Below are 11,653 nucleotides of genomic sequence, written 5' to 3' on the forward strand. Positions count from 1 at the left end.
GAGGTTCATGCGGAGGTTCCGAGCTAGCCGCGAAGGTTTGTGCTCGCCACAAATTGAGGCCGAGCCTGGTCCCCAAGCTTCTCACGGAGGATCGCTGCTTGTCAACGAAGTTGAGCTCGAAGCGAAGGTTGCTGCAGCTGCTTGCCGCAGAGGTTCGTGTTCGCCGTGGAGGTCGGCGCTTGCCGCGAAGGTTCAGTGTTCTCTCTGTAGATGTCGTCGTTGTCGTCGTGGAGTTTTCAAGCTCATCATGGAGGTCGGCGATAACTCTGTTGTTGCTGCTTTTGAAAGCACGCGCACTACCGGAAAACCCTAAGTTGCCGAGTGCCAGACTACGGGCACTCGGCAAAGATGTTGTTTGCCGAGTGCCAGGCCACGGGCACTCGGCAAAAATCTGGCACACGGCATGCCCGGGCTTTACCAAGTGCCGGCCGTCGGCAAAGCAGGGCACTCGGCAAAGTGTCTCATTTGCCGAGTGCTGCCCCAGCGGCACTCGGCAAAGCCTGCGCACGTGCCCAGCACGCGCGCCCGCCGTGCGCCGCCCGTCAGGGGGCTGACGGCGTTAAGTCTTTGTCGAGTGCCACCTTCTGGCACTCGGCAAAGGAGACATGTTGCCGAGTGCCTCCAGCAGGCACTCGGCAAAGAAGAATCTTTGCCGAGTGCGCTGACCTGGCTCTCGGCAAAGTTTCTTTTGCCGAGTGCTGGAGCTTAGGCACTCGGCAAAATTGGTTAAAAAAAATTTTTTGGGCCTTCAAATTTTTTTGGTCTCTACTTAAATTTGATAATTTAACCTCTAGTAACATAAAATACTTTTATTGATTGGTTTACTATTTTCTGTTAATTTTTTTATTTGCGGGGAATAATCGGTCGAAGTTAATTTAAAATATGAAGTGCATCGAAATTTCGAAATAAATGGATGGAAATTTGATATTTATGTACTTGAATCAAAACTGATGTCATATGCACGAAAGAACTTAAAAGTTGAAGCATCTTTATCAGGAAACTTGATCACAAGTGTGCGCATGGACGTTCGGAAAAAACCAAAAATAGCATACAATGTCTGAAAATTATAGTAGTTGTGCAAATCTCTTGGTTTCATGCTAGGATGGAGTGGAAAAAATTTGACAGCGTTTAGGACAAGTGACAAGGTACGCCGCTTACAAGCCGGAGGATCTCCGAAGAAGTTTAAGAGAGATGCGTAGTATCCGATTCGATTTGTGGTTGAAATGAAAGTCGCACATGATTCTCATTGTGAAACTTTTTATATAGAGAAATAACAATAAAACATGTGTCCTGTGAAAATTTTGTTAGTTTTTGATTTAGTTATCTATATATAAAATTATTTTTGGCACACATTGAAAATCAATATATTTAGTTTTAGTTTTAACTTGATCTTTATACGCATGAAATAATAGGGTTTTTTTGCATGAAATCATGAACCATAATTTTTTGCATTATTTTGACAAATTATTTAGTTGGTAGTCACCAAATTTTTTATACATACCTCATCAAAACAAATTTGTTCATATAAATTCAAGAGTAAAATGCACTGGGGGTCCTTAAACTAGTCGACCTGTTCTGTTTAGGTCCATGAACTTTGAAAATGTATTTTTAGGTCCACGATCTATTCAAGTGTGTCACTTGAGGTCCAAAACGCCTCTGACCAGCGTTGATTGCCTACGTGGACTGCCACGTCCGATCCAACGTGGCCGTTGGCCGCCACGCTGGCTCCGCTGGCTCGCCCCTTCTCCCCTTCATGCTCTGACTTGCCGGCTGGGTCCACGCGAGGCGAGGCGGCGGGCGGCGCTGCCTCGATCCGGAGCGCCACCACCTCCGCCCGAAGCGCCGCCGCCTCGATCCGCGAAGGAGGAGCCGCCACCGCACCCGTGGTCCTCCCGCTCAGTCGTTGGTGCCATGCAGGGACCTGAGGGAGCAGGGGAGGGCCACGCCGCGCCGCCCATGGCTGCCGGGAGGAGGCGCTGCGCTCGACCACGACCACCGCGCCCCGTGCCGTGCGGGCCTCCACCGTGCCCCGCCGCCGCACGGGCCTCCGCCTTCGCCGCTCTGCCCCGCAGTGCGCAGGTCGCCCCTGCTCCTGCGCGCACTGCCTTTGAGTCGCGTAGCTGGAGCTCCCCTGCTCCACCATGCGCACCTCCGCCTTCGCCGTACAGCTCGAGCAGCTCGCGGGCGTGACCTTGGCGCCCCAGCGGCGCGTGCTCTCGGCCATGGCGGCCGTGACCTCACTCTCGGACTGCGTGAGGAAGAGGTGGTTCGCCGTGCGGCCCCCACTCACGGCCGCTGATCGGGAGCTCCGCCGGGCCAGCGCGCGCGAGCTCCACCACGGCCGACGCGAGGACCCGAGGAGGAACTTGGGAGGGAGGAGGGAGGCAGCGAGGAGGAGGGAGGCATGGAGGGATAGGGAGAGGAGCGGAGGGGAGGTGGTTCGCCGCCGTGGCCGCTCGCCGGCCGCGCCTCGGCCGCCGGTCCACCCCGCCGCGGCCACCACATGGAGGGGACAGGGGATCCGCCGTAGCCGGCCGAGGAGAGGGAGGAGGGGCGAGCTCGGCGTGGCGAGGAGGGAGGAGGGACGGCGGCGCTCACGGGCGGCGTCGCCGCCGTCCAAGTGGGTCAGGGCTTGGGCACCAGAGGAAAGGGAGGAAAGAGGGGGGGGGGCGACGTTTCACGGGTGTAGCTCCTCCGCCTCCGCGCCAGCTGCCCCCGCCCTGGCCGCCCGCAGCGCCGCGCCGGCCGCTCGTTGCGCCGCCTGCCCACCGCCGCCGCCAGCGAAGAAGGGGCCGCCAGGGAGAAGGGGCGAGCCAGCGGAGCCAGCGTGGCGGCCAACAGCCACGTTGGATCGGACGTGGCAGTCCACGTAGGCAGTCAATGCTGGTCAGAGGCGTTTTGGACCTCAAGTGACACATTTGAATAGATCGTGGACCTAAAAATGCATTTTCGAAGTTCATGGACCTAAACAAAACAGGTCGACTAGTTTAAGGACCCCAGTGCATTTTACTCTAAATTCAATTTGACTTTAGAAACACATGAAATAATAGGTTTTCTTTCATAAAATCATGAAACTTGAAATTCTAATTACCTTAATTTGAGTTTGAAATTATTATGCATGAAATAATATTTATTTTTAATTTGTATCTTTTTTTTGTTTTGCAGGTTAGAATTGAATTGGCAAAAAATTGTTTGCCGAGTGCCCGCCGATCTGGCACTCGGCGAAGGGCGAATAAATTGTTTTTTTTAAATGGCTTTGCCGAGTGCCCCTGATCCGGCACTCGGCGAAAAGTGTGGTTCCAGGACTTAACCCTGCGGTTTCCACACACACACGCACGCCACACACTCGACACACACACATGCACGCTCACGCCGCCGCCGCCTTCCGCGCCGCGCCGCCGCCGTCGAGCCCCTGGCCTGCCCCTGCCGCCAACCCGCGCCGCCACCGGACCGCGCCCCCGCCGCCCCGGCCCCGGCGTCCCGGCTCTGCCCCGGCGCCGCCGCAGGTCCGTGCCGCCCCGGGCCGGGCTGTCGCTCGTCGCCGCCTGGGGCCACGCCGGCCTGCGCCACCGCTGCCGCGGGTCTGCGCCGCCCCGGCCGGTCCGCCCCCGGACCGCAGCGCCGCCGGCCGCCCCTCCACGCCGGCAAGGCCGCGGGTCCGCGACGCCCCGGCCGAGCTGTCCCCGTCCCGCAGCGCCGCCGGCCCGCAGCTCCACGCCGGCAAGGTAATTTTTTTTAAATATTTTTAGTTTATAGTTTAAATGTTTATATTGTTAGTGTATATAGAATTTAGTTTGTTTGTTTATTTAGTTAAGTAGATATTTATTTAGTTTATTTTAGTTTACAACCGAAATATTGATAACTAAATTAGAGTTTAGTTCATTTGGATAATGATATGTAGTTAGTAAATTATGTTCGTAGATCGCGTAAACCAGTTAGGCGTGTCCCGTTCGGAAGAGATACGACTGGAGATATGCAGTTTTTTCTGCATATCTTTAATCGTATCTGTTTCGAATTATCCACGCTTCTTTGGACAGCCCGAGGATGCGTAGATGGGGTCAGGTTCTATGGTCCACTCCGATCCGAGTCAGAGTTTCGGCATCACCTCCCTGTTGTTCTTGGGATACACAATCTCCCTTTCGGGACGTGTATCTGGAGAACAGCGGGGAGGTGCTGCCGAAATTCTGTCTCGGATAGGAGTGGATCATGGAAGCTGATCTTATCTACGCATGGTCGGGTGGGATTAGGACCTATCTTTACCTACTAGAGTCTAAACCGAATTTTGATAGTAGTCGTTGATATCTTGGAAGATGGATGACCGTGAGTGGATGTACACCGGCCGGGTAACTCGAGCTAGCATGACCAATGAATGGATTGAGAAGACAAACGAGTTCTTGGAAGGGGCATGAGCACAAGCTGAAGGGTCGAGATTCATGTGGTGTCCTTGCAAGAGTTGTGGAAACCAGAAACGAAAGACAAAGAAGGTCATGGGCGAACATCTTGTCAATTATGGATTTACGCCAGACTATACCCGGTGGATCTTTCACGGTGATGCCCATCGTACGAGGGACGAGGTCGTGAGGCAACGCATCGATGAATGTGATGCTGCTGGTGGGATTGGAGACATGTTAACCGACTATGAGGAGGCACATTTCGGTGAAGGACCGCAGGAGGAGGAGCCAGAGGCAAGCACAAAGGCATTTTACGCGATGTTGGAGGTGACACAGAAACCTCTTCACGGCCAAACAAAGGTTTCTCAGCTAGACGGCATTGAACGCCTTATGATCTTAAAGTCCCAGTTTGGCTTGAGCCGAGACGCCTTTGATAGTATGTTGACTGTTTTTGGGAGCATGCTTCCGGAAGATCACATTCTGCCCCAGACAATGTATCAGGCGACGAAAATCCTTAGTGCACTGAAGATGCCATATGAGCAAATACATTCTTGTCCTAATGGGTGCATCTTATTTAGGAAAGAGCACGAGGCTGAAACTTACTGTCCAAAATGCAAAGCCTCAAGATTCCTAGAGGTGGATGCTGGTGACGGTCATCCTAAGAGGCAACTCACGATTCCTGTGAAAATCATACGTTACCTTCCGTTCATTCAGAGGATCCAAAGACTCTATATGACTGAGGAAACCGCGAAATAGATGACATGGCACAAAAAAGGTGTTCGATACAACCCAGATAAAATGGTGCATCCCTCTGACGGTGAGTCACGGACTCATTTTGATGAGATTCATCATGAGAAAGCTAAAGAAGCTCGTAATGTATGTGTTGCACTGGCAACCGATGGGTTCAATCCTTATGGTATGATGGCCGCATCGTACTCATGTTGGCCCGTGTTCGTTATTCCCTTGAATCTCCCCCCCCCCCCCCCCCCGGTGTTCTCTTTCAATGACAAACCATATTTGTGTCGTTGATTATTCCTGAGCACCCAGGGAATAAAATGAGTGTTTACATGGAGCCTCCAATCGATGAGTTGATCAAAGCATGGGAGGAGGGGGTGTGGACGTACGGCCGAGCGACAAAGACAAACTTCAGAAAGTATGTATGGTACCACTACTCTCTGCATGACCTCCCAGCGTATGGCATTTTCTGCGGGTGGTGTACTCATGGAAAGTTCCCATGCCCAACATGCAAGGCAACTATGCAGTTCATTTGGTTGAGAAAGGGGCAAGTATTCGTCGTTTGACAAACATCGACAATTCCTTCCTGCTGACCATCCATTTAGAAGAGACATTAAGAACTTCACGAGGCCCCCAAAAAAGGAAGCACTAGAGTGGATCCAAAAGTTACAATTTCCAGATAGGTATGCAGCGAATCTGAGGAGGGGAGTTAATTTGACTACGATGCGAATCAACGGGCTGAAGAGTCATGACTACCACATATGGATTGAGCGGCTTCTTCCTATGATGGTTCGAGGCTATCTCCCTGATAATATATGGCGAGTATTGGCAGAGTTGAGCAATTTCTTCCGCCAGCTGTGTGCTAAGGAGTTATCTCAGGTCATCATTTCGGACATGGAAAAAGTAGCCCCTGTGTTGCTATGTAAGCTGGAGAAGATCTTTCCACCCGCCTTCCTCAATCTGATGCAGCATTTGCTTCTACATCTTCCGTACGAGGCACGGACGGGGGCCTGTGCAGTACCGTTGGTGCTATCCAATTGAGAGATGTCAGAAGGTCCTTCGAACTAAATGCAAAAATAAATGTAAAATTGAAGCTTCTATTGCAGAGTCATATATTCTGGAGGAGGTGTCAAACTTCACAACCAAATACTATGGTGACAATCTTCCCAGCATGCATAATCCACCCCCTCGTTACAATGCTGGCGATAATGAATCGAGTCTCAGCATCTTCCGAGGACAACTTGGAAGTGCAAGTGATGCGAGGTACAAGACCTTGAACCATGAAGAGTGGCGCCGTATCATGTTATACGTGTTGACCAACCTTTCCGAGGTGGAGCCGTATATTGCGTAAGTACTCAACATTGTGCCCAATTTACGAGTTTCCGTTTCACAAGTTTCCACTACTTAGCATCCAACCCCCTTTGTCATTTTTGATACAGGGAATTTCAACAACTATTTTGGCATCGCTCAAGGGCTCTAACCCCGATGGAAATGGACAGTCTTCTTAAAAATGGCGCGGGAAATTCACAACCCGATTTCATTTATTGGTTTCAACAGAAGGTAGTCTTGAATTCATAGTTCTATTCCATTTCGTTGTCCTCGAACTATATGACAAACTATCCTGCATACGCTTGCAGGGCCAAACTGATTCGTCCATGAGTGCCGAGTTGAGACAGGTTGCCGATGGTTTTAGCTATAGGGTCAAGTCGTTTAACGTTTATGACGTGAACAGATATCGCTTTGACACAATGACATACGAGCAGAGTCGACCCAATCGAAGAACCACTAATACCGGCGTTTTTATGCCAGGTCAAGACGGAGTCGAGTATTACGGAAGAGTTGAAAAAATATACGAACTCAAGTTTCATGGTTCTGTACCGCTCACTCCAGTCATTTTCAAATGCCATTGGTTTGATCCAACATTAACAAGACATACCCCTAGTGTTGACCTAGTCGAAATTCGACAGGATTCAACGTTACAAGGCGAAGATGTGTACATTGTGGCTCAACAAGCCATACAAGTTTATTATCTCTCATACCCGTGCCAAACCGACCACCGTCTTCGGGGTTGGGATGTTGTGTATAAAGTATCGCCACACGGCAAACTACCTCTCCCAAACAACGAAGATTACAACAATAATAGAGAGTTTTTTCAAGAAGAGGGGCTACAAGGGAGTTTTGAGATAGACTTATCCGACGAGATTGGAATGGAAGTCGACAATGAAAGGAAAGTTGACGAGGAAGGTGGAGATGAGGTTCAAAATATTCAGGACTTACAATTACTAGAGCGACTACGTTTAGGCAGAGACAGTGAAGACGACATTCCTCCTTCGGATTCTGCTGGTTATGTTGACATAGTTGATAGTGATGATGAGGATTACGATCCAGCTAATCCCGATTATGATGACTACTTCTAAAACATGTAGGACTCGCAATATTTAATATATATTATGTTAATTTGTAGTTATATTTTCTTTATTTTCATTTATTTCCAAGTATTGTTTTTCCTGACTAATTCGTTCACTTCTTTTGATTTCAGGTAACTAAACAAAGATGCCAGCCAGTCACAAGATGACTTGGCTGAGCTCCTTATACAGAGGCAGTGGTGGAGGAGGCGGTAGTGGGTCCGACGCACCCGAAGGGTCCGGGAGCCGTAGTGTTCGCAAAGGTGGTGGAGGAGGGGGAGGGAAAGGGAGACGGAGAGGGAGGGGTGGAGGAGGAGGTAGTGGGAGTGGTGGAGGAGGTAATGTGAGGAGGGGGAGGAGGGAGAGGACCCCTTCTCCTATAGAGGACGAGGAGGAGGAGAGGGTGGAGGACCAGGGGAGCGAGGAGGAGGAGGAGCACGTGGAGGGGGACAAGGAGGAGGACGAGGAGGAGGCCGAGGAGGGGGCGGCAGGAGATGAGCAGGTGGTGTGGTTGCGTGGACCGTCGCAACTCCCGCGACGTCCGATACCTCTAGCGAGACGCCCGATGATTCGGCTACTAGAGCCTAAGTAAGTACATTAGTACTTATTTATTATGCATTACATATATTTAAAATTGCAATACTAACTAAAATTTTACCTTAAACACTCTTGCAGGAGGTGGTTTTTTGTGCAGCCTAGTGAGCACAAACGGAAGCCCAATGGTATCTTGGGTCTTTTGTGCCGGCTGCACTTCCCCGGGCTCGTGATGCAAGCCGGGGTGCTGGAGCCGGCATACACGTGGGACCACTACATGGCCAGCCCGAACGCTACTGATCGTGAAGGAACTTCACCACCAAAGCGAGGCGGGTGGTCGGGGAGTTGTGGGTAAGTCATCCTTGCACTAAAATAGTTGAAATGTCGCATTCTATTTCAATTTTTGGAATAATGATTGCAATTATCTTATGGGTATATATGCAGGATTTCTACAGGTGCGACGAAGGCTATAAGGCCCGGGCGAACGAGCTGGCTCACCAGGCTTGCTACAAGCTGGTGAAGGACATGCACTATGAGGCGCGTGTCCAGGCCGTCGTTGTGTACTGCGCTGAGTTCGAGAAGAGGAGTGTCAAGAAACAAGCCGCGAGGGACATCTTCCTCACGCGAGACCAATACTTAAGGGTAAATAAATGTCATCTCTACTCATTTATCATGTATTTGATATTACAATATGTCACGCACTTCATTACGTTTAGGTGCCTCCGAACTGGTGCGCAAACAAGGCCGAGTGCTGGTCTATGATGGTGGACAAGTGGATCAGCGAGGATTGGGCCCGCCAGCAAGCCTTATGCCAAGAGCGCCGCTTGATGATGCCGGGTCCGGCACATCATCAAGGGAGCCTTAGCCTCGGCGAGTACAAGAATACTTGGGTAAGTTCACTAATTTCTTCATTTTTTCTAAAGCTATATTTTTAATTCTTACTAATCATCTTGTTGACTTCTTGGCAGTCGGAGTCTCATCTAGGCCAGTCTTGCAACGACTTCACGGCGTACGCCATGTCTCACATGGGCGGGGCGACGTCGGACATGGCCTACAACCCGGCGGCTCCACCAGAGGCCTACACAAACCTAAGCATCCACGCGCGCATCAATGTGTACACGGAGGTGGGAAGGGCGCTCCACGGGGAGACTTGGGATCCGACCAGCGCGCCACTCTCCGGAGAAGCCATCATGAGGGCGGGACAAGGGAAGAAACACGAGCGGTACCTGATCGCCAACAGCTTGGTCGACACGGCGAGTACGCCCAGTCTCTCGCAGCTTAGGTCAAGTACCACTGACTCGACCCCGCCCATACGCCCACGGCCTGAGACTTCAGTGGCCAGCGTGCACCAGAGACAGGTTAGTTTAGATTTAGTTTCCGTTCTATGATTAAAATGAAACTTTGCTTCGTATTGTAACATGGAGGTTTAAATCTTGTAGACCGAGATAGAGGCAAAGTTTGAGGAGGAGAGGAGGTGCCGAATGGAGATCGAGGTCAAGCTGGAGCAGGAGCGGAAGCTGAGGGAGGAGCAGTTGGTTATGTTGCACAGCATGGTCACCTGGATGTAAGGACTTGGCGCATCGATGAACTATGCGAAGCCTTACTTTCCTCCCTTCGCCTTACCAGCTCAGCCTTACTTTCCTGCAGGACCTTCTGACACTCCCGTGAGTATGCTTTGTTTGTAGATATTAATTATTATATCTTTATTATTCTTACTCAATTTATGTGTTTATATTTGCAGAAAAGTCGTGGAACGCATCGAACGACCCTCCTCCGGACCAGAACTCGCCGGCGGCCCCGTGGCAATCTTGGCCACCCCCCTCCACGTGACCGTGAGTGATTTGTAGTACCATATTGGACTTGTGATGTGATGGACTTGTAGTACTCTTGTAGACTTGTGATGTGATATGATGGACTTGTATTCGGACTCTATCTATGTGATGGACTTTCAGACTCGCTTTATGTGATGTGATGGACATTATCTTGTGTGTATTTGTATCGATGCTATTGTTGCAATTGACAATTATATATTTGTCGTTATAACTGCCTGTAATGACCCCTGTATTTATATATATATATTTGTTGTATTTGTATCGAAAAACAGAGAAAAAAGAAAAAAAAAGAAAAATATGCCACTTTGCCGAGTGATTAAGCCAATACACTCGGCAAAGTGGTCCTCCACAGGACAGCACGACAGTACTTTGCCGAGTGCTAAAACCCTGGCACTCGACAAAGTTTCAAACGTTTGCCGAGTGCCAGGATCCAAGACTCGGCAAAGCGGTCACGTAGCGCCACCCTGGGCCGGCACTTTGCCGAGTGCCAGACTCCGACACTCTGACACTCGGCAAAGTTTGAATCTTTGCCGAGTGTCCACCGTTAGGCACTCGGCAAAGTGCCGGCCCAGGGTGGCGCCACGTGGCTGGTTTGCCGAGTGCCAAGGCTCTCGGCAAAGTGTTTGCCGAGTGCCAAGGCTTTCGGCAAAGTGTTTGCCGAGTGTCCGAAATCCGACACTCAGCAAAGATCACTTTGCGGTGGGAGGCTTTGCCGAGTGACGTTTGCCGAGTGTAACACTCGGCAAAGAGTTTGCCGAGTGCAAACTGGCCTCGGCAAAGCCAGTGAATCCAGTAGTGGCGGAGGTGACAAGCGCAACTTGGCGCAAAGGTTCCGACCGCAGCTTGGTGTGGAGGTCCCGAGCGAAGGTTCCGCAGCAGTGTGGGTGCGTTTGTCGTGGAGGTTGGCGCTCGACACATGATCCGCGTTCACCGGGAGGTCGCTGGCGGCTTGCCTGATAGCTTCGATGTCTTATGTTTAGTCCGTCCTAGCCTGGGACGGCAGCCATGCTGGCTGGCAGCTCCGCGCCATGAGCATGCATGGTATCTCCATGCCTTTGCTTAGACCGATGAAACAATTCTGCAAACAAACTGGTAGGAATACTGGGAAAGAGCCCCTCGAGCGGGGTGTTAGACAAGTGAATTTATATGAGTGAAATAGCAAGAACATTCGGGTATATATGGGCTGAATGTAGTGCCCTGAACCACCGGGAGCCTAGGCCGATGAATTTTTTCTTTTGGCATGTTGCTGTCGAGCGAAGGTGACGACTTGCAAGCTGACGATGTTGGCCGAAGCTTGGATCAAATCGACGGGTTTACTACATCGCTCTTGTGCGGAGGTATTGGACGTCAGGTCGATCTGCAGCTTGGAACCTTCGAGCGGTTGACGCCATGGTGCTTGCTCGACGGCTTTGCTCAGCGTCGCCGACGGACGACGAACGTGGCAGCTTCGGTGCTCGGGCCTTTCACATAGGTAACCTTCGCATGCTGGCTTTGGGTTTGACCTTCGGGGGTGGGGTCATGATAATGGTTATTGCCAAGTTGCTAATAAGGCACCTTCGATCATTATGGCTGTAGTTGGCATGGGTGATGTTGCACGATGGTTTTTTTTTTGGCAAATATTGAATTGCTCAGGCGCACTAAACTTCACTCCACCTCAATATCATCATATCTCTAAAGGAAAAATAAGACGTGCCGAGCACGGTGGGCGCCAGCTGTTGGGGTTTTTCCCCCGAACAGACGAGAGATGAGATAGAGT

The 11,653-nt window shown here is 50.8% G+C and overlaps 1 long non-coding RNA gene across 1 annotated transcript; it reads left to right on the forward strand.

Annotated features, from left to right (window-relative positions):
• Window positions 1–8,665: 8,665 nt before the first annotated feature.
• Window positions 8,666–9,103, forward strand: LOC120665300. The gene is made up of 3 exons (XR_005671137.1): window positions 8,666–8,707; window positions 8,782–8,955; window positions 9,034–9,103. It is a non-coding gene; the product is annotated as an uncharacterized LOC120665300 (long non-coding RNA).
• The last annotated feature ends 2,550 nt before the right edge of the window (window positions 9,104–11,653 follow it).

This window comes from Panicum virgatum, chromosome 3N (genome assembly GCF_016808335.1).
Source record: "Panicum virgatum strain AP13 chromosome 3N, P.virgatum_v5, whole genome shotgun sequence".
NCBI lineage: Eukaryota > Viridiplantae > Streptophyta > Magnoliopsida > Poales > Poaceae > Panicum > Panicum virgatum.